Genomic DNA, 16,783 nt, shown 5'->3' with positions numbered 1-16,783 from the left:
CGATGGGGAGCAGTAATTTTTTAGTTACCATAGGGTGGAAATTCAACCTGCACTAATATATCATTCGGCAAAATAATCTTCGTTTTCTCCATCTCCCCCGGAGTAAGCTAATATAATGGGGAAGCTCTAGCGCAAGGTGTTTTTTTTTCTGTCCCATTGAAAAAGTCATGTCAAGCGAGAGTTGGGATCTCGCTGACAACACCGTCGTGTCTGCCGTGCATGCGCATATCCTCGTTAGTATAGTGGTCAGTATCCCCGCCTGTCACGCGGGAGACCGGGGTTCGATTGCCGAACGGGGAGCAGTAATTTTTTAGTTACCATAGAGGGGAAATTGAACCTGCACTGCTATACCAATCGGCAAAATAATCTTCGTTCTCTCCATCTCCTACAGAGTAAGCTAATATAATAGGGAAACTCTAGCGCCAGGTGTCTTTGTTTTTTTTCCTCTACCACTGAAACAGTCATGTCAAGCTAGAGTTGTGATCTCGCAGACAATACCGTCGAGTCTGCCGTGCATACACATATCCTCGTTAGTATAGTGGTCAGTATCCCCGCCTGTCACGCGGGAGACCGGGGTTCGATTCCCCGATGGGGAGCAGTAATCTTTTAGTTACCATAGGGTGGAAATTCAACCTGCACTAATATACCATTCGGCAAAATAATCTTCGTTTACTTCATCTCCTCCAGAGTAAGCTAATATAATGGAGAAGCTCTAGTTCCAGGATTAGTTTTTTTTTTCTCTCCCACTGAAACAGTCGTGTCAAGCAAGAGTGTTGATCTCGCAGACAACACCGTCGTGTCTGCCGTCATGCGCATATCCTCGTTAGTATAGTGGTCAGTATCCCTGCCTGTCACGCGGGAGACCGGGGTTTAATTCCCCGACGGGGAGCAGTAATTTTTTAGTTACCATAGGGTGGAAATTGAACTTGCACTGCTATACCAATCGGCAAAATAATCTTCGTTCTCTCCATCTCCTCCAGAGTAAGCTAATAGAATGGGAAAACTCTAGCGCCAGGTGTCTTTGTTTTTTTTCCTCTCCCACTGAAACAGTCATGTCAAGCTAGAGTTGTGATCTCGCTGACAACACCGTCGTGTCTGCCGTGCATGCGCAAATCCTCGTTAGTATAGTTCTCAGTATCCCCGCCTGTCACGCGGGAGACCGGGGTTCGATTCCCCGACGGGGAGCAGTAATTGTTAAGTTACCATAGTGTGGAAATTCAACCTGCACTAATATATCATTCGGCAAAATAATCTTCGTTTTCTCCATCTCCCCCAGAGTAAGCTAATATAATGGGGAAGCTCTTGCGCCAGGTGTTTTTTTTTCTGTCCCACTGAAAAAGTCATGTCAAGCGAGAGTTGTGATCTCGCTGACAACACCGTCGTGTCTGCCGTGCATGCGCATATCCTCGTTAGTATAGTGGTCAGTATCCCCGCCTGTCACGCGGGAGACCGGGGTTCGATTCCCCGACGGAGAGCAGTAATTTTTTAGTTACCATAGATGGGAAATTGAACCTGCACTGCTATACCAATCGGCAAAAAAATCTTCGTTCTCTCCATCTCCTACAGAGTAAGCTAATATAATGGGGAAGCTCTAGCGCCAGGTGTCTTTGTTTTTTTTCCTCTCCCACTAAACGGTCACCTCAAGCTAGAGTTTTGATCTCGAAGACAATACCGTCGTGTCTGCCGTGCATACACATATCCTCGTTAGTATAGTGGTCAGTATTCCCGCCTGTCACGCGGGAGACCGGGGTTTAATTCCCCGACAGGGAGCAGTAATTCTTTAGTTACGATAGGGTGGAAATTCAACCTGCACTGATATATCATTCGGCAAAATAATCTTCGTTTTCTCCATCTCCTCCAGAGTAAGCTAATATAATGGGGAAGCTCTAGCGCCAGGTGTTCTTTTTTTCTGTCCCACTGAAACAGTCACTTCAAGCTAGAGTTGTGATCTCGCAGACAATACCATCGTGTCTGCCGTGCATGCGCATATACTCGTTAGTATAGTGGCCAGTATCCCCGCCTGTCACGCGGGAGACCGGGGTTTAATTCCCCGACGGGGAGCAGTAGTTTTTTAGTTTCCATAGGGCGGAAATTCAACCTGCACTAATATATCATTCGGCAAAATAATCTTCGTTTTCTCCATCTCCTCCAGAGTAAGCTAATATAATGGGGAAGCTCTAGCGCCAGGTGTTCTTTTTTTCTGTCCCACTGAAAAAGTCATGTCAAGCTAGAGTTGTGATCTCGCTGACAACACCGTCGTGTCGGCCGTGCATGCGCATATCCTTGTTAGTATAGTTGTCAGTATCCCCGCCTGTCACGCGGGAGACCGGGGTTCGATTCCCCGACGGGGAGCAGTAATATTTAAGTTACCATAGTGTGGAAATTCAACCTGCACTTATATATCATTCGGCAAAATAATCTTCGTTTTCTCCATCTCCCCCAGAGTAAGCTAATATAATGGGGAAGCTCTAGCGCCAGGTGTTCTTTTTTTCTGTCCCACTGAAACAGTCATGTCAAGCTAGAGTTGTGATCTCGCTGACAACACCGTCGTGTCAGCCGTGCATGCTCATATCCTCGATAGTATAGTTGTCAGTATCCCCGCCTGTCACGCGGGAGACCGGGGTTTGATTCCCCGACAAGGAGCAGTAATTTTTTAGTTACCATAGGGTGGAAATTCAACCTGCACTAATATATCATTCGGCAAAATAATCTTCGTTTTCTCCATCTCCCCCGGAGTAAGCTAATATAATGGGGAAGCTCTAGCGCAAGGTGTTTTTTTTCCTCTCCCACTGAAACAGTCATGTCAAGCTAGAGTTGTGATCTCGCAGACAATACCGTCGAGTCTGCCGTCGATGCGCATATCCTCGTTAGTATAGTGGTCAGTATCCCCGCCTGTCACGCGGGAAACCGGGGTTCAATTCCCCGACGGGGAGCAGTAATCTTTTAGTTACCATAGGGTGGAAATTCAACCTGCACTAATATACCATTCGGCAAAATAATCTTCGTTTACTTCATCTCCTCCAGAGTAAGCTAATATAATGGAGAAGCTCTAGTTCCAGGATTAGTTTTTTTTTCTCTCCCACTGAAACAGTCGTGTCAAGCAAGAGTGTTGATCTCGCAGACAACACCGTCGTGTCTGCCGTCATGCGCATATCCTCGTTAGTATAGTGGTCAGTATCCCTGCCTGTCACGCGGGAGACCGGGGTTTAATTCCCCGACGGGGAGCAGTAATTTTTTAGTTACCATAGGGTGGAAATTGAACTTGCACTGCTATACCAATCGGCAAAATAATCTTCGTTCTCTCCATCTCCTCCAGAGTAAGCTAATAGAATGGGAAAACTCTAGCGCCAGGTGTCTTTGTTTTTTTTCCTCTCCCACTGAAACAGTCATGTCAAGCTAGAGTTGTGATCTCGCTGACAACACCGTCGTGTCTGCCGTGCATGCGCAAATCCTCGTTAGTATAGTTCTCAGTATCCCCGCCTGTCACGCGGGAGACCGGGGTTCGATTCCCCGACGGGGAGCAGTAATTGTTAAGTTACCATAGTGTGGAAATTCAACCTGCACTAATATATCATTCGGCAAAATAATCTTCGTTTTCTCCATCTCCCCCAGAGTAAGCTAATATAATGGGGAAGCTCTTGCGCCAGGTGTTTTTTTTTCTGTCCCACTGAAAAAGTCATGTCAAGCGAGAGTTGTGATCTCGCTGACAACACCGTCGTGTCTGCCGTGCATGCGCATATCCTCGTTAGTATAGTGGTCAGTATCCCCGCCTGTCACGCGGGAGACCGGGGTTCGATTCCCCGACGGAGAGCAGTAATTTTTTAGTTACCATAGATGGGAAATTGAACCTGCACTGCTATACCAATCGGCAAAAAAATCTTCGTTCTCTCCATCTCCTACAGAGTAAGCTAATATAATGGGGAAGCTCTAGCGCCAGGTGTCTTTGTTTTTTTTCCTCTCCCACTAAACGGTCACCTCAAGCTAGAGTTTTGATCTCGAAGACAATACCGTCGTGTCTGCCGTGCATACACATATCCTCGTTAGTATAGTGGTCAGTATTCCCGCCTGTCACGCGGGAGACCGGGGTTTAATTCCCCGACAGGGAGCAGTAATTCTTTAGTTACGATAGGGTGGAAATTCAACCTGCACTGATATATCATTCGGCAAAATAATCTTCGTTTTCTCCATCTCCTCCAGAGTAAGCTAATATAATGGGGAAGCTCTAGCGCCAGGTGTTCTTTTTTTCTGTCCCACTGAAACAGTCACTTCAAGCTAGAGTTGTGATCTCGCAGACAATACCATCGTGTCTGCCGTGCATGCGCATATACTCGTTAGTATAGTGGCCAGTATCCCCGCCTGTCACGCGGGAGACCGGGGTTTAATTCCCCGACGGGGAGCAGTAGTTTTTTAGTTTCCATAGGGCGGAAATTCAACCTGCACTAATATATCATTCGGCAAAATAATCTTCGTTTTCTCCATCTCCTCCAGAGTAAGCTAATATAATGGGGAAGCTCTAGCGCCAGGTGTTCTTTTTTTCTGTCCCACTGAAAAAGTCATGTCAAGCTAGAGTTGTGATCTCGCTGACAACACCGTCGTGTCGGCCGTGCATGCGCATATCCTTGTTAGTATAGTTGTCAGTATCCCCGCCTGTCACGCGGGAGACCGGGGTTCGATTCCCTGACGGGGAGCAGTAATATTTAAGTTACCATAGTGTGGAAATTCAACCTGCACTTATATATCATTCGGCAAAATAATCTTCGTTTTCTCCATCTCCCCCAGAGTAAGCTAATATAATGGGGAAGCTCTAGCGCCAGGTGTTCTTTTTTTCTGTCCCACTGAAACAGTCATGTCAAGCTAGAGTTGTGATCTCGCTGACAACACCGTCGTGTCAGCCGTGCATGCTCATATCCTCGATAGTATAGTTGTCAGTATCCCCGCCTGTCACGCGGGAGACCGGGGTTTGATTCCCCGACAAGGAGCAGTAATTTTTTAGTTACCATAGGGTGGAAATTCAACCTGCACTAATATATCATTCGGCAAAATAATCTTCGTTTTCTCCATCTCCCCCGGAGTAAGCTAATATAATGGGGAAGCTCTAGCGCAAGGTGTTTTTTTTCCTCTCCCACTGAAACAGTCATGTCAAGCTAGAGTTGTGATCTCGCAGACAATACCGTCGAGTCTGCCGTCGATGCGCATATCCTCGTTAGTATAGTGGTCAGTATCCCCGCCTGTCACGCGGGAAACCGGGGTTCAATTCCCCGACGGGGAGCAGTAATCTTTTAGTTACCATAGGGTGGAAATTCAACCTGCACTAATATACCATTCGGCAAAATAATCTTCGTTTACTCCATCTCCTCCAGAGTAAGCTAACATAATGGAGAAGCTCTAGTTCCAGGTTTCTGTTTTTTTTTCTCTCCCACTGAAACAGTCGTGTCAAGCAAGAGTGTTGATCTCGCAGACAACACCGTCGTGTCTGCCGTCATGCGCATATCCTCGTTAGTATAGTGGTCAGTATCCCTGCCTGTCACGCGGGAGACCGGGGTTTAATTACCCGACGGGGAGCAGTAATTTTTTAGTTACCATAGGGTGGAAATTGAACTTGCACTGCTATACCAATCGGCAAAATAATCTTCGTTCTCTCCATCTCCTCCAGAGTAAGCTAATAGAATGGGAAAACTCTAGCGCCAGGTGTCTTTGTTTTTTTTCCTCTCCCACTGAAACAGTCATGTCAAGCTAGAGTTGTGATCTCGCTGACAACACCGTCGTGTCTGCCGTGCATGCGCAAATCCTCGTTAGTATAGTTCTCAGTATCCCCGCCTGTCACGCGGGAGACCGGGGTTTAATTCCCCGACGGGGAGCAGTGATTTTTAAGTTACCATAGTGTGGAAATTCAACCTGCACTAATATATCATTCGGCAAAATAATCTTCGTTTTCTCCATCTGCCCCAGACTAAGCTAATATAATGGGGAAGCTCTAGCGCCAGGTGTTCTTTTTTTCTGTCCCACTGAAACAGTCATGTCAAGCTAGAGTTGTGATCTCGCTGACAACACCGTCGTGTCAGCCGTGCATGCGCATATCCTCGTTAGTATAGTTGTCAGTATCCCCGCCTGTCAGGCGGGAGACCGGGGTTCGATTCCCCGACGGAGAGGAGTAATTTTTTAGTTTCCATAGGTTGGAAATTGAACCTGCGCTGCTATACCATTCGGCAAAATAATCTTCGTTCTCTCCATCTCCTCTGGAGTAAGCTAATATAATGTGGAAGCTCTAGCGCCAGGTGTCCTTGTTTTTTTTCCTCTCCCACTGAAACGGTCATGTCAAGCTAGAGTTGTGATCTCGAAGACAACACCGTCGTGTCTGCCGTGCATGCGCAAATCCTCGTTAGTATAGTTCTCAGTATCCCCGCCTGTCACGCGGGAGACCGGGGTTCGATTCCCCGACGGGGAGCAGTAATTGTTAAGTTACCATAGTGTGGAAATTCAACCTGCACTAATATATCATTCGGCAAAATAATCTTCGTTTTCTCCATCTCCCCCAGAGTAAGCTAATATAATGGGGAAGCTCTTGCGCCAGGTGTTTTTTTTTCTGTCCCACTGAAAAAGTCATGTCAAGCGAGAGTTGTGATCTCGCTGACAACACCGTCGTGTCTGCCGTGCATGCGCATATCCTCGTTAGTATAGTGGTCAGTATCCCCGCCTGTCACGCGGGAGACCGGGGTTCGATTCCCCGACGGAGAGCAGTAATTTTTTAGTTACCATAGATGGGAAATTGAACCTGCACTGCTATACCAATCGGCAAAAAAATCTTCGTTCTCTCCATCTCCTACAGAGTAAGCTAATATAATGGGGAAGCTCTAGCGCCAGGTGTCTTTGTTTTTTTTCCTCTCCCACTAAACGGTCACCTCAAGCTAGAGTTTTGATCTCGAAGACAATACCGTCGTGTCTGCCGTGCATACACATATCCTCGTTAGTATAGTGGTCAGTATTCCCGCCTGTCACGCGGGAGACCGGGGTTTAATTCCCCGACAGGGAGCAGTAATTCTTTAGTTACGATAGGGTGGAAATTCAACCTGCACTGATATATCATTCGGCAAAATAATCTTCGTTTTCTCCATCTCCTCCAGAGTAAGCTAATATAATGGGGAAGCTCTAGCGCCAGGTGTTCTTTTTTTCTGTCCCACTGAAACAGTCACTTCAAGCTAGAGTTGTGATCTCGCAGACAATACCATCGTGTCTGCCGTGCATGCGCATATACTCGTTAGTATAGTGGCCAGTATCCCCGCCTGTCACGCGGGAGACCGGGGTTTAATTCCCCGACGGGGAGCAGTAGTTTTTTAGTTTCCATAGGGCGGAAATTCAACCTGCACTAATATATCATTCGGCAAAATAATCTTCGTTTTCTCCATCTCCTCCAGAGTAAGCTAATATAATGGGGAAGCTCTAGCGCCAGGTGTTCTTTTTTTCTGTCCCACTGAAAAAGTCATGTCAAGCTAGAGTTGTGATCTCGCTGACAACACCGTCGTGTCGGCCGTGCATGCGCATATCCTTGTTAGTATAGTTGTCAGTATCCCCGCCTGTCACGCGGGAGACCGGGGTTCGATTCCCCGACGGGGAGCAGTAATATTTAAGTTACCATAGTGTGGAAATTCAACCTGCACTTATATATCATTCGGCAAAATAATCTTCGTTTTCTCCATCTCCCCCAGAGTAAGCTAATATAATGGGGAAGCTCTAGCGCCAGGTGTTCTTTTTTTCTGTCCCACTGAAACAGTCATGTCAAGCTAGAGTTGTGATCTCGCTGACAACACCGTCGTGTCAGCCGTGCATGCTCATATCCTCGATAGTATAGTTGTCAGTATCCCCGCCTGTCACGCGGGAGACCGGGGTTTGATTCCCCGACAAGGAGCAGTAATTTTTTAGTTACCATAGGGTGGAAATTCAACCTGCACTAATATATCATTCGGCAAAATAATCTTCGTTTTCTCCATCTCCCCCGGAGTAAGCTAATATAATGGGGAAGCTCTAGCGCAAGGTGTTTTTTTCCTCTCCCACTGAAACAGTCATGTCAAGCTAGAGTTGTGATCTCGCAGACAATACCGTCGAGTCTGCCGTCGATGCGCATATCCTCGTTAGTATAGTGGTCAGTATCCCCGCCTGTCACGCGGGAAACCGGGGTTCAATTCCCCGACGGGGAGCAGTAATCTTTTAGTTACCATAGGGTGGAAATTCAACCTGCACTAATATACCATTCGGCAAAATAATCTTCGTTTACTCCATCTCCTCCAGAGTAAGCTAACATAATGGAGAAGCTCTAGTTCCAGGTTTCTGTTTTTTTTTCTCTCCCACTGAAACAGTCGTGTCAAGCAAGAGTGTTGATCTCGCAGACAACACCGTCGTGTCTGCCGTCATGCGCATATCCTCGTTAGTATAGTGGTCAGTATCCCTGCCTGTCACGCGGGAGACCGGGGTTTAATTACCCGACGGGGAGCAGTAATTTTTTAGTTACCATAGGGTGGAAATTGAACTTGCACTGCTATACCAATCGGCAAAATAATCTTCGTTCTCTCCATCTCCTCCAGAGTAAGCTAATAGAATGGGAAAACTCTAGCGCCAGGTGTCTTTGTTTTTTTTCCTCTCCCACTGAAACAGTCATGTCAAGCTAGAGTTGTGATCTCGCTGACAACACCGTCGTGTCTGCCGTGCATGCGCAAATCCTCGTTAGTATAGTTCTCAGTATCCCCGCCTGTCACGCGGGAGACCGGGGTTTAATTCCCCGACGGGGAGCAGTGATTTTTAAGTTACCATAGTGTGGAAATTCAACCTGCACTAATATATCATTCGGCAAAATAATCTTCGTTTTCTCCATCTGCCCCAGACTAAGCTAATATAATGGGGAAGCTCTAGCGCCAGGTGTTCTTTTTTTCTGTCCCACTGAAACAGTCATGTCAAGCTAGAGTTGTGATCTCGCTGACAACACCGTCGTGTCAGCCGTGCATGCGCATATCCTCGTTAGTATAGTTGTCAGTATCCCCGCCTGTCAGGCGGGAGACCGGGGTTCGATTCCCCGACGGAGAGGAGTAATTTTTTAGTTTCCATAGGTTGGAAATTGAACCTGCGCTGCTATACCATTCGGCAAAATAATCTTCGTTCTCTCCATCTCCTCTGGAGTAAGCTAATATAATGTGGAAGCTCTAGCGCCAGGTGTCCTTGTTTTTTTTCCTCTCCCACTGAAACGGTCATGTCAAGCTAGAGTTGTGATCTCGAAGACAATACCGTCGTGTTTGCCGTGCATGCGCATATCCTCGTTAGTATAGTGGTCAGTATCCCCGCCTGTCACGCGGGAGACCGGGGTTCGATTCCCTGACGCGGAGCAGTAATCTTTTAGTTACCATAGCGTGGAAATTCAACCTGCACTAATATACCATTCGGCAAAATAATCTTCGTTTTCTCCATCTCCTCCAGACTAAGCTATTATATTGGGGAAGCTCTAGCGCCAGGTGTCTGTTTTTTTACTTTCCCACTGAAACAGTCGTGTCAAGCTAGAGTGTTGATCTCGCAGACAACACCGTCGTGTCTGCCGTCACGCGCATATCCTCGTTAGTATAGCGGCCAGTATCCCTGCCTGTCACGCGGAAGACCTGGGTTTAATTCCCCGACGGGGAGCAGTAATTTTTTAGTTACCATAGGGCGGAAATTCAACCTGCACTAATATATCATTCGGCAAAATAATCTTCGTTTTCTCCATCTCCTCCAGAGTAAGCTAATATAATGGGGAAGCTCTAGCGCCAGGTGTTCTTTTTTTCTGTCCCCCTGAAACAGTCATGTCAAGCTAGAGTTGTGATCTCGCTGACAACACCGTCGTGTCGGCCGTGCATGCGCATATCCTCGTTAGTATAGTTGTCAGTATCCCCGCCTGTCACGCGGGAGACCGGGGTTCGATTCCCCGACGGGGAGCAGTAATTTTTTAGTTACCATAGGGTGGAAATTCAAGCTGCACTATTATGTCATTCGGCAAAATAATCTTCGTTTTCTCCATCTCCCCCGGAGTAAGCTAATATAGTGGGGAGGCTCTAGCGCCAGGTGTTTTTTTTCTGTCGCACTGAAAAAGTCATGTCAAGCGAGAGTTGTGATCTCGCTGACAAAACCGTCGTGTCTGCCGTGCATGCGCATATCCTCGTTAGTATAGTGGTCAGTATCCCCGCCTGTCACGCGGGAGACCAGGGTTCGATTCCCCAACGGGGAGCAGTAATTTTTTAGTTAACAAAGGGTGGAAATTGAACCTGCACTGCTACACCATTCGGCAAAATAATCTTCGTTTTCTCAATCTCCTCCAGAGTAAGCTAATATAATGTGGAAGCTCTAGCGCCAGGTGTCTTTGTTTTTTTTCCTCTCCCGCTGAAACAGTCATTTCAAGCTAGAGTTGTGATCTCGCAGACAATACCGTCGTGTCTGCCGTGCATGCGCATATCCTCGTTAGTATAGTGGTCAGTATCCCCGCCTGTCACGCGGGAGACCGGGGTTCGATTCCCCGACGGGGAGCAGTAACTTTTTAGTTACCATAGGGTGGAAATTCAACCTGCACTAATATACCATTCGGCAAAATAATCTTGTTTACTCCATCTCCTCCAGAGTAAGCTAATATAATGGAGAAGCTCTAGTTCCAGGTGTCTGTCTTTTTTTCTCTCCCACTGAAACAGTCGTGTCAAGCATGAGTGTTGATCTCGCTGACAACACCGTCGTGTCTTCCGTGCATACACATATCCTCGTTAGTATAGTGGTCAGTATCCCCGCCTGTCACGCGGGAGACCGGGGTTTAATTCGCCGATGGGGAGCAGTAATTTTTTAGTTACCATAGGGTGGAAATTCAACCTGCACTAATATATCATTCGGCAAAATAATCTTCGTTTTCTCCATCTCCTCCAGAGTAAGCTAATATAATGGGGAAGCTCTAGCGCCAGGTGTTCTTTTTTTCTGTCCCACTGAAACAGTCACTTCAAGCTAGAGTTGTGATCTCGCAGACAATACCGTCGTGTCTGCCGTGCATGCGCATATCCTCGTTAGTATAGTGGCCAGTATCCCCGCCTGTCACGCGGGAGACCGGGGTTCGATTCCCCGACGGGGAGCAGTAACTTTTTAGTTACCATAGGGTGGAAATTGAACTTGCACTGCTATACCATTCGGCGAAATGATCTTCGTTTACTCCATCTCCTCCAGAGTAAGCTAATACAATGGAGAAGCTCTAGTTCCAGATGTCTGTTTTTTTTCTCTCCCACTGAAACAGTCGTGTCAAGTTAGAGTGTTGATCTCACAGACAACACCGTCGTGTCTGCCGTCATGCGCATATCCTCGTTAGTATAGTGGTCAGTATCCCTGCCTGTCACGCGGAAGACCGGGGTTTAATTCCCCGACGGGCAGCAGTAATTTTTTAGTTACCATAGGGTGGAAATTCAACCTGCACTAATATATCATTCGGCAAAATAATCTTCGTTTTCTCCATCTCCCCCAGAGTAAGCTAATATAATGGGGAAGCTCTAGCGCCAGGTGTTTTTTTTCTGTCCCACTGAACTGTCATGTCAAGTAGGAGTTGTGATCTCGCTGACAACACCGTCGTGTCTGCCGTGCATGCGCATATCCTCGTTAGTATAGTGGTCAGTATCCCCGCCTGTCACGCGGGAGACCGGGGTTCGATTTCCCAACGGGAAGCAGTAATTTTTTAGTTACAATAGGGTGGAAATTGAACCTGCACTGCTATAACAATCGGCAAAATAATCTTCGTTCTCTCCATCTCCTCCAGAGTAAGCTAATATAATTGGGAAACTCTAGCGCCAGGTGTCTTTGTTTTTTTTCCTCTCCCACTGAAACAGTCATGTCAAGCTAGAGTTGTGATCTCGCTGACAACACCGTCGTGTCTTCCGTGCATACACATATCCTCGTTAGTATAGTGGTCAGTATCCCCGCCTGTCACGCGGGAGATCGGGGTTCGATTCCCCGACGGGGAGCAGTACTTTTTTAGTTACCATAAGGTGGAAATTGAACCTGCACTACTATACCAATCGACAAAATAATCTTCGTTTTCTCCGTCTCCTCCAGAGTAAGCTAATATAATGTGGAAGCTCTAGCGCCAGGTGTCTTTGTTTTTTTTCCTCTCCCACTGAAACAGTCATGTCAAGCTAGAGTTGTGATCTCGCAGACAACACCGTCGTGTCTGCCGTCATGCGCATATCCTTGTTAGTATAGTGGTCAGTTTCCCTGCCTGTCACGCGGGCGACCGGGGTTTAATTCCCCGACGGGGAGCAGTAATTTTTTAGTTACCACAGGGTGGAAATTCAACGTGCACTAATATATCATTCGGCAAAAATATTTTCGTTTTCTCTATCTCCCCCAGAGTAAGCTAATATAAAGGGGAAGCTCTAGCGCCAGGTGTTTTTTTTCTGTCCCTCTGAAAAAGTCATGTCAAGCGAGAGTTGTGGTCTCGCTGACAACACCGTCGTGTCTGCCGTGCATGCGCATTTCCTCGTTAGTATAGTGGTCAGTATCCCCGCCTGTCACGCGGGAGACCGGGGTTCGATTCCCCGACGGGGAGCAGTAATTTTTTAGTTACCATAGGGTGGAAATTGAACTTGCACTTCTATACCATTCGGCAAAATGATCTTCGTTTACTCCATCTCCTCCAGAGTAAGCTAATACAATGGAGAAGCTCTAGCGCCAGGTGTCTGTTTTTTTTCTCTCCCACTGAAACAGTCGTGTCAAGTTAGAGTGTTGATCTCGCAGACAACACCGTCGTGTCTGCCGTCATGCGCATATCCTCGTTTGTATAGTGGTCAGTATCCCTGCCTGTCACGCGGAAGACCGGGGTTTAATTCCCCGACGGGGAGCAGTAATTTTTTAGTTACCATAGGGTGGAAATTCAACCTGCACTAATATATCATTCGGCAAAATAATCTTCGTTTTCTCCATCTCCCCCAGAGTAAGCTAATATAATGGGGAAGCTCTAGCGCCAGGTGTTTTTTTTCTGTCCCACTGAAATGTCATGTCAAGTAGGAGTTGTGATCTCGCTGACAACACCGTCGTGTCTGCCGTGCATGCGCATATCCTCGTTAGTATAGTGGTCAGTATCCCCGCCTGTCACGTGGGAGACCGGGGTTCGATTTCCCAACGGGAAGCAGTAATTTTTTAGTTACCATAGGGTGGAAATTGAACCTGCACTGCTATACCAATCGGCAAAATAATCTTCGTTCTCTCCATCTCCTCCAGAGTAAGCTAATATAATGGGGAAACTCTAGCGCCAGGTGTCTTTGTTTTTTTCCTCTCCCACTGAAACCGTCATTTCAAGCTAGAGTTGTGATCTCGCTGACAACACCGTCGTGTCTTCTGTGCTTACACATATCCTCGTTAGTATAGTGGTCAGTATCCCCGCCTGTCACACGGGAGACCGGGGTTCGATTCCCCGACGGGGAGCAGTACTTTTTTAGTTACCATAGGCTGGAAATTGAACCTGCACTACTATACCAATCGGCAAAATAATCTTCGTTTTCTCCGTCTCCTCCAGAGTAAGCTAATATAATGTGGAAGCTCTAGCGCCAGGTGTCTTTGTTTTTTTTCCTCTCCAGCTGAAACAGTCATGTCAAGCTAGAGTTGTGATCTCGCAGACAATACCGTCGTGTCTGCCGTGCATGCGCATATCCTCGTTAGTATAGTGGCCAGTATCCCCGCCTGTCACGCGGGAGATCGGGGTTCGATTCCCCGACGGGGAGCAGTAATCTTTTAGTTACCATAGGGTGGAAATTCAACCTGCGCTAATATACAATCGGCAAAATAATCTTCCTTTTCTCCATCTCATCCAGAGTAAGCTAATATAAAGGGGAAACTCTAGCGCCAGGTATCTGTTTTTTTTCTCTCCCACTGAAACAGTCGTGTCAAGCTAGAGTGTTGATCTCGCAGACAACACCGTCGTGTCTGCCGTCATGCGCATATCCTCGTTAGTATAGTGGTAAGTATCCCTGCCTGTCACGCGGGAGACCGGGGTTTAATTCCCCGACGGGGAGCAGTAAATTTTTAGTTACCACAGGGTGGAAATTCAACCTGCACTAATATATCATTCGGCAAATTAATCTTCGTTTTCTCCATCTCCCCCCGAGTAAGCTAGTATAATGGGGAAGCTCTAGCACCAGGTGTTTTTTTTCCTCTCCCACTGAAACAGTCATGTCAAGCTAGAGTTGTGATCTCGCTGACAACACCGTCGTGTCTTCCGTGCATGCGCATATCCTCGTTAGTATAGTGGCCAGTATTCCCGCCTGTCACGCGGGAGACCGGGGTTCGATTCCCCGACGGGGAGCAGTAATCTTTTAGTTACCATAGGGTGGAAATTCAACCTGCACTAATATACAATCGGCAAAATAATCTTCGTTTTCTCCATCTCCTCCAGAGTAAGCTAATATAAAAGGGAAGCTCTAGCGCCAGGTATCTGTTTTTTTTCTCTCCCACTGAAACAGTCGTGTCAAGCTAGAGTGTTGATGTCGCAGACAACACCGTCGTGTCTGCCGTCATGCGCATATCCTCCATTAGTATAGTTGTCAATATCCCTGCCTGTCAAGCGGGAGACCGGGGTTTAATTCCTGGACGGGGAGCAGTAATTTTTTAGTTACCACAGGGTGGAAATTCAACGTGCACTAATATATCATTCGGCAAAATAATCTTCGTTCTCTCCATCTCCCCCAGAGTAAGCTAATATAATGGGGAAGCTCTAGCGCCAGGTGTTTTTTTTCTGTCCCACTGAAAGAGTCATGTCAAGCGAGAGTTGTGATCTCGCTGACAACACCGTCGTGTCTGCCGTGCATGCGCATATCCTCGTTGGTATAGTGGTCAGTGTCCCCGCCTGTCACGCGGGAGAACGGGGTTCGATTCCCCGACGGGGAGCAGTAATTTTTTAGTTACCATAGCGTGGAAATTGAACCTGCACTGCTGTACCAATCGGCAAAATAATCTTCGTTCTCTCCATCCCCTCCAGAGTAAGCTAATATAATGGGGAAGCTCTAGCACCAGGTGTCTTTGTTTTTTTTCCTCTCCCACTGAAACAGTCATGTCAAGCTAGAGTTGTGATCTCGCTGACAACACCGTCGTGTCTGCCGTGCATGCGCATATCCTCGTTAGTGTAGTGGTCAGTATCCCCGCCTGTCACGCGGGAGACCGGGGTTCGATTCCCCGACGGGGAGCAGTAATTTTTTAGTTACCATAGGGTGGAAATTGAACCTGCACTGCTATACCATTCGGCAAAATAATCTTCGTTTTCTCCGTCTCCTCCAGAGTAAGCTAATATAATGTGGAAGCTCTAGCGCCAGGTGTCTTTGTTTTTTTTCCTCTCCCACTGAAACAGTCACTTCAAGCTAGAGTTGTGATCTCGCAGACAATACCGTCGTGTCTGCCGTGCATGCGCATATCCTCGTTAGTATAGTGGCCAGTATCCCCGCCTGTCACGCGGGAGATCGGGGTTCGATTCCCCGACGGGGAGCAGTAATCTTTCAGTTACCATAGGGTGGAAATTCAACCTGCGCTAATATACAATCGGCAAAATAATCTTCCTTTTCTCCATCTCATCCAGAGTAAGCTAATATAAAGGGGAAACTCTAGCGCCAGGTATCTGTTTTTTTTCTCTCCCACTGAAACAGTCGTGTCAAGCTAGAGTGTTGATCTCGCAGACAACACCGTCGTGTCTGCCGTCATGCGCATATCCTCGTTAGTATAGTGGTCAGTATCCCTGCCTGTCACGCGGGAGACCGGGGTTTAATTCCCCGACGGGGAGCAGTAAATTTTTAGTTACCATAGGGTGGAAATTCAACCTGCACTAATATATCATTCGGCAAATTAATCTTCGTTTTCTCCATCTCCCCCAGAGTAAGCTAGTATAATGGGGAAGCTCTAGCGCCAGGTGTTTTTTTTCCTCTCCCAATGAAACAGTCATGTCAAGCTAGAGTTGTGATCTCGCTGACAACACCGTCGTGTCTTCCGTGCATGCGCATATCCTCGTTAGTATAGTGGCCAGTATTCCCGCCTGTCACGCGGGAGACCGGGGTTCGATTCCCCGACGGGGAGCAGTAATCTTTTAGTTACCATAGGGTGGAAATTCAACCTGCACTAATATACAATCGGCAAAATAATCTTCGTTTTCTCCATCTCCTCCAGAGTAAGCTAATATAAAAGGGAAGCTCTAGCGCCAGGTATCTGTTTTTTTTCTCTCCCACTGAAACAGTCGTGTCAAGCTAGAGTGTTGATGTCGCAGACAACACCGTCGTGTCTGCCGTCATGCGCATATCCTCCATTAGTATAGTTGTCAATATCCCTGCCTGTCAAGCGGGAGACCGGGGTTTAATTCCTGGACGGGGAGCAGTAATTTTTTAGTTACCACAGGGTGGAAATTCAACGTGCACTAATATATCATTCGGCAAAATAATCTTCGTTCTCTCCATCTCCCCCAGAGTAAGCTAATATAATGGGGAAGCTCTAGCGCCAGGTGTTTTTTTTTCTGTCCCACTGAAAGAGTCATGTCAAGCGAGAGTTGTGATCTCGCTGACAACACCGTCGTGTCTGCCGTGCATGCGCATATCCTCGTTGGTATAGTGGTCAGTGTCCCCGCCTGTCACGCGGGAGAACGGGGTTCGATTCCCCGACGGGGAGCAGTAATTTTTTAGTTACCATAGCGTGGAAATTGAACCTGCACTGCTGTACCAATCGGCAAAATAATCTTCGTTCTCTCCATCCCCTCCAGAGTAAGCTAATATAATGGGGAAGC

General features: G+C 47.2%; 27 non-coding genes across 27 annotated transcripts; all 27 read left to right on the top strand.

Moving 5' to 3' along the window:
* The first annotated feature begins 524 nt into the window (after window positions 1-524).
* On the top strand, window positions 525-596 carry TRNAD-GUC (transfer RNA aspartic acid (anticodon GUC)). Its single transcript has one exon. It is a non-coding gene; the product is annotated as a tRNA-Asp (tRNA).
* A 221-nt stretch (window positions 597-817) lies between these two features.
* Window positions 818-889, top strand: TRNAD-GUC (transfer RNA aspartic acid (anticodon GUC)). The gene has a single exon. It is a non-coding gene; the product is annotated as a tRNA-Asp (tRNA).
* A 514-nt stretch (window positions 890-1,403) lies between these two features.
* TRNAD-GUC (transfer RNA aspartic acid (anticodon GUC)) lies at window positions 1,404-1,475 on the top strand. The gene has a single exon. It is a non-coding gene; the product is annotated as a tRNA-Asp (tRNA).
* A 223-nt stretch (window positions 1,476-1,698) lies between these two features.
* TRNAD-GUC (transfer RNA aspartic acid (anticodon GUC)) lies at window positions 1,699-1,770 on the top strand. The gene has a single exon. It is a non-coding gene; the product is annotated as a tRNA-Asp (tRNA).
* A 1,091-nt stretch (window positions 1,771-2,861) lies between these two features.
* On the top strand, window positions 2,862-2,933 carry TRNAD-GUC (transfer RNA aspartic acid (anticodon GUC)). Its single transcript has one exon. It is a non-coding gene; the product is annotated as a tRNA-Asp (tRNA).
* A 220-nt stretch (window positions 2,934-3,153) lies between these two features.
* On the top strand, window positions 3,154-3,225 carry TRNAD-GUC (transfer RNA aspartic acid (anticodon GUC)). Its single transcript has one exon. It is a non-coding gene; the product is annotated as a tRNA-Asp (tRNA).
* Window positions 3,226-3,739: 514 nt separating this feature from the next.
* TRNAD-GUC (transfer RNA aspartic acid (anticodon GUC)) lies at window positions 3,740-3,811 on the top strand. The gene has a single exon. It is a non-coding gene; the product is annotated as a tRNA-Asp (tRNA).
* A 223-nt stretch (window positions 3,812-4,034) lies between these two features.
* Window positions 4,035-4,106, top strand: TRNAD-GUC (transfer RNA aspartic acid (anticodon GUC)). Its single transcript has one exon. It is a non-coding gene; the product is annotated as a tRNA-Asp (tRNA).
* Window positions 4,107-5,197: 1,091 nt separating this feature from the next.
* TRNAD-GUC (transfer RNA aspartic acid (anticodon GUC)) lies at window positions 5,198-5,269 on the top strand. The gene has a single exon. It is a non-coding gene; the product is annotated as a tRNA-Asp (tRNA).
* Window positions 5,270-6,663: 1,394 nt separating this feature from the next.
* Window positions 6,664-6,735, top strand: TRNAD-GUC (transfer RNA aspartic acid (anticodon GUC)). Its single transcript has one exon. It is a non-coding gene; the product is annotated as a tRNA-Asp (tRNA).
* Window positions 6,736-6,958: 223 nt separating this feature from the next.
* On the top strand, window positions 6,959-7,030 carry TRNAD-GUC (transfer RNA aspartic acid (anticodon GUC)). Its single transcript has one exon. It is a non-coding gene; the product is annotated as a tRNA-Asp (tRNA).
* A 1,090-nt stretch (window positions 7,031-8,120) lies between these two features.
* On the top strand, window positions 8,121-8,192 carry TRNAD-GUC (transfer RNA aspartic acid (anticodon GUC)). Its single transcript has one exon. It is a non-coding gene; the product is annotated as a tRNA-Asp (tRNA).
* A 1,687-nt stretch (window positions 8,193-9,879) lies between these two features.
* Window positions 9,880-9,951, top strand: TRNAD-GUC (transfer RNA aspartic acid (anticodon GUC)). Its single transcript has one exon. It is a non-coding gene; the product is annotated as a tRNA-Asp (tRNA).
* Window positions 9,952-10,464: 513 nt separating this feature from the next.
* TRNAD-GUC (transfer RNA aspartic acid (anticodon GUC)) lies at window positions 10,465-10,536 on the top strand. The gene has a single exon. It is a non-coding gene; the product is annotated as a tRNA-Asp (tRNA).
* A 512-nt stretch (window positions 10,537-11,048) lies between these two features.
* Window positions 11,049-11,120, top strand: TRNAD-GUC (transfer RNA aspartic acid (anticodon GUC)). The gene has a single exon. It is a non-coding gene; the product is annotated as a tRNA-Asp (tRNA).
* Window positions 11,121-11,924: 804 nt separating this feature from the next.
* Window positions 11,925-11,996, top strand: TRNAD-GUC (transfer RNA aspartic acid (anticodon GUC)). The gene has a single exon. It is a non-coding gene; the product is annotated as a tRNA-Asp (tRNA).
* A 512-nt stretch (window positions 11,997-12,508) lies between these two features.
* Window positions 12,509-12,580, top strand: TRNAD-GUC (transfer RNA aspartic acid (anticodon GUC)). The gene has a single exon. It is a non-coding gene; the product is annotated as a tRNA-Asp (tRNA).
* Window positions 12,581-13,383: 803 nt separating this feature from the next.
* TRNAD-GUC (transfer RNA aspartic acid (anticodon GUC)) lies at window positions 13,384-13,455 on the top strand. Its single transcript has one exon. It is a non-coding gene; the product is annotated as a tRNA-Asp (tRNA).
* Window positions 13,456-13,679: 224 nt separating this feature from the next.
* On the top strand, window positions 13,680-13,751 carry TRNAD-GUC (transfer RNA aspartic acid (anticodon GUC)). Its single transcript has one exon. It is a non-coding gene; the product is annotated as a tRNA-Asp (tRNA).
* A 219-nt stretch (window positions 13,752-13,970) lies between these two features.
* Window positions 13,971-14,042, top strand: TRNAD-GUC (transfer RNA aspartic acid (anticodon GUC)). Its single transcript has one exon. It is a non-coding gene; the product is annotated as a tRNA-Asp (tRNA).
* Window positions 14,043-14,260: 218 nt separating this feature from the next.
* On the top strand, window positions 14,261-14,332 carry TRNAD-GUC (transfer RNA aspartic acid (anticodon GUC)). The gene has a single exon. It is a non-coding gene; the product is annotated as a tRNA-Asp (tRNA).
* Window positions 14,333-14,841: 509 nt separating this feature from the next.
* On the top strand, window positions 14,842-14,913 carry TRNAD-GUC (transfer RNA aspartic acid (anticodon GUC)). The gene has a single exon. It is a non-coding gene; the product is annotated as a tRNA-Asp (tRNA).
* A 224-nt stretch (window positions 14,914-15,137) lies between these two features.
* On the top strand, window positions 15,138-15,209 carry TRNAD-GUC (transfer RNA aspartic acid (anticodon GUC)). Its single transcript has one exon. It is a non-coding gene; the product is annotated as a tRNA-Asp (tRNA).
* Window positions 15,210-15,433: 224 nt separating this feature from the next.
* Window positions 15,434-15,505, top strand: TRNAD-GUC (transfer RNA aspartic acid (anticodon GUC)). Its single transcript has one exon. It is a non-coding gene; the product is annotated as a tRNA-Asp (tRNA).
* Window positions 15,506-15,724: 219 nt separating this feature from the next.
* Window positions 15,725-15,796, top strand: TRNAD-GUC (transfer RNA aspartic acid (anticodon GUC)). Its single transcript has one exon. It is a non-coding gene; the product is annotated as a tRNA-Asp (tRNA).
* A 218-nt stretch (window positions 15,797-16,014) lies between these two features.
* TRNAD-GUC (transfer RNA aspartic acid (anticodon GUC)) lies at window positions 16,015-16,086 on the top strand. Its single transcript has one exon. It is a non-coding gene; the product is annotated as a tRNA-Asp (tRNA).
* A 510-nt stretch (window positions 16,087-16,596) lies between these two features.
* TRNAD-GUC (transfer RNA aspartic acid (anticodon GUC)) lies at window positions 16,597-16,668 on the top strand. The gene has a single exon. It is a non-coding gene; the product is annotated as a tRNA-Asp (tRNA).
* The last annotated feature ends 115 nt before the right edge of the window (window positions 16,669-16,783 follow it).

The sequence above is a fragment of the Rhipicephalus microplus genome, chromosome 9 (genome assembly GCF_043290135.1).
Source record: "Rhipicephalus microplus isolate Deutch F79 chromosome 9, USDA_Rmic, whole genome shotgun sequence".
In the NCBI taxonomy this organism is placed as follows: Eukaryota; Metazoa; Arthropoda; class Arachnida; order Ixodida; family Ixodidae; genus Rhipicephalus; species Rhipicephalus microplus.
The sequence above is the reverse complement of the archived record's forward strand: the minus strand, read 5'-3'. Positions and strand labels throughout refer to the sequence as shown.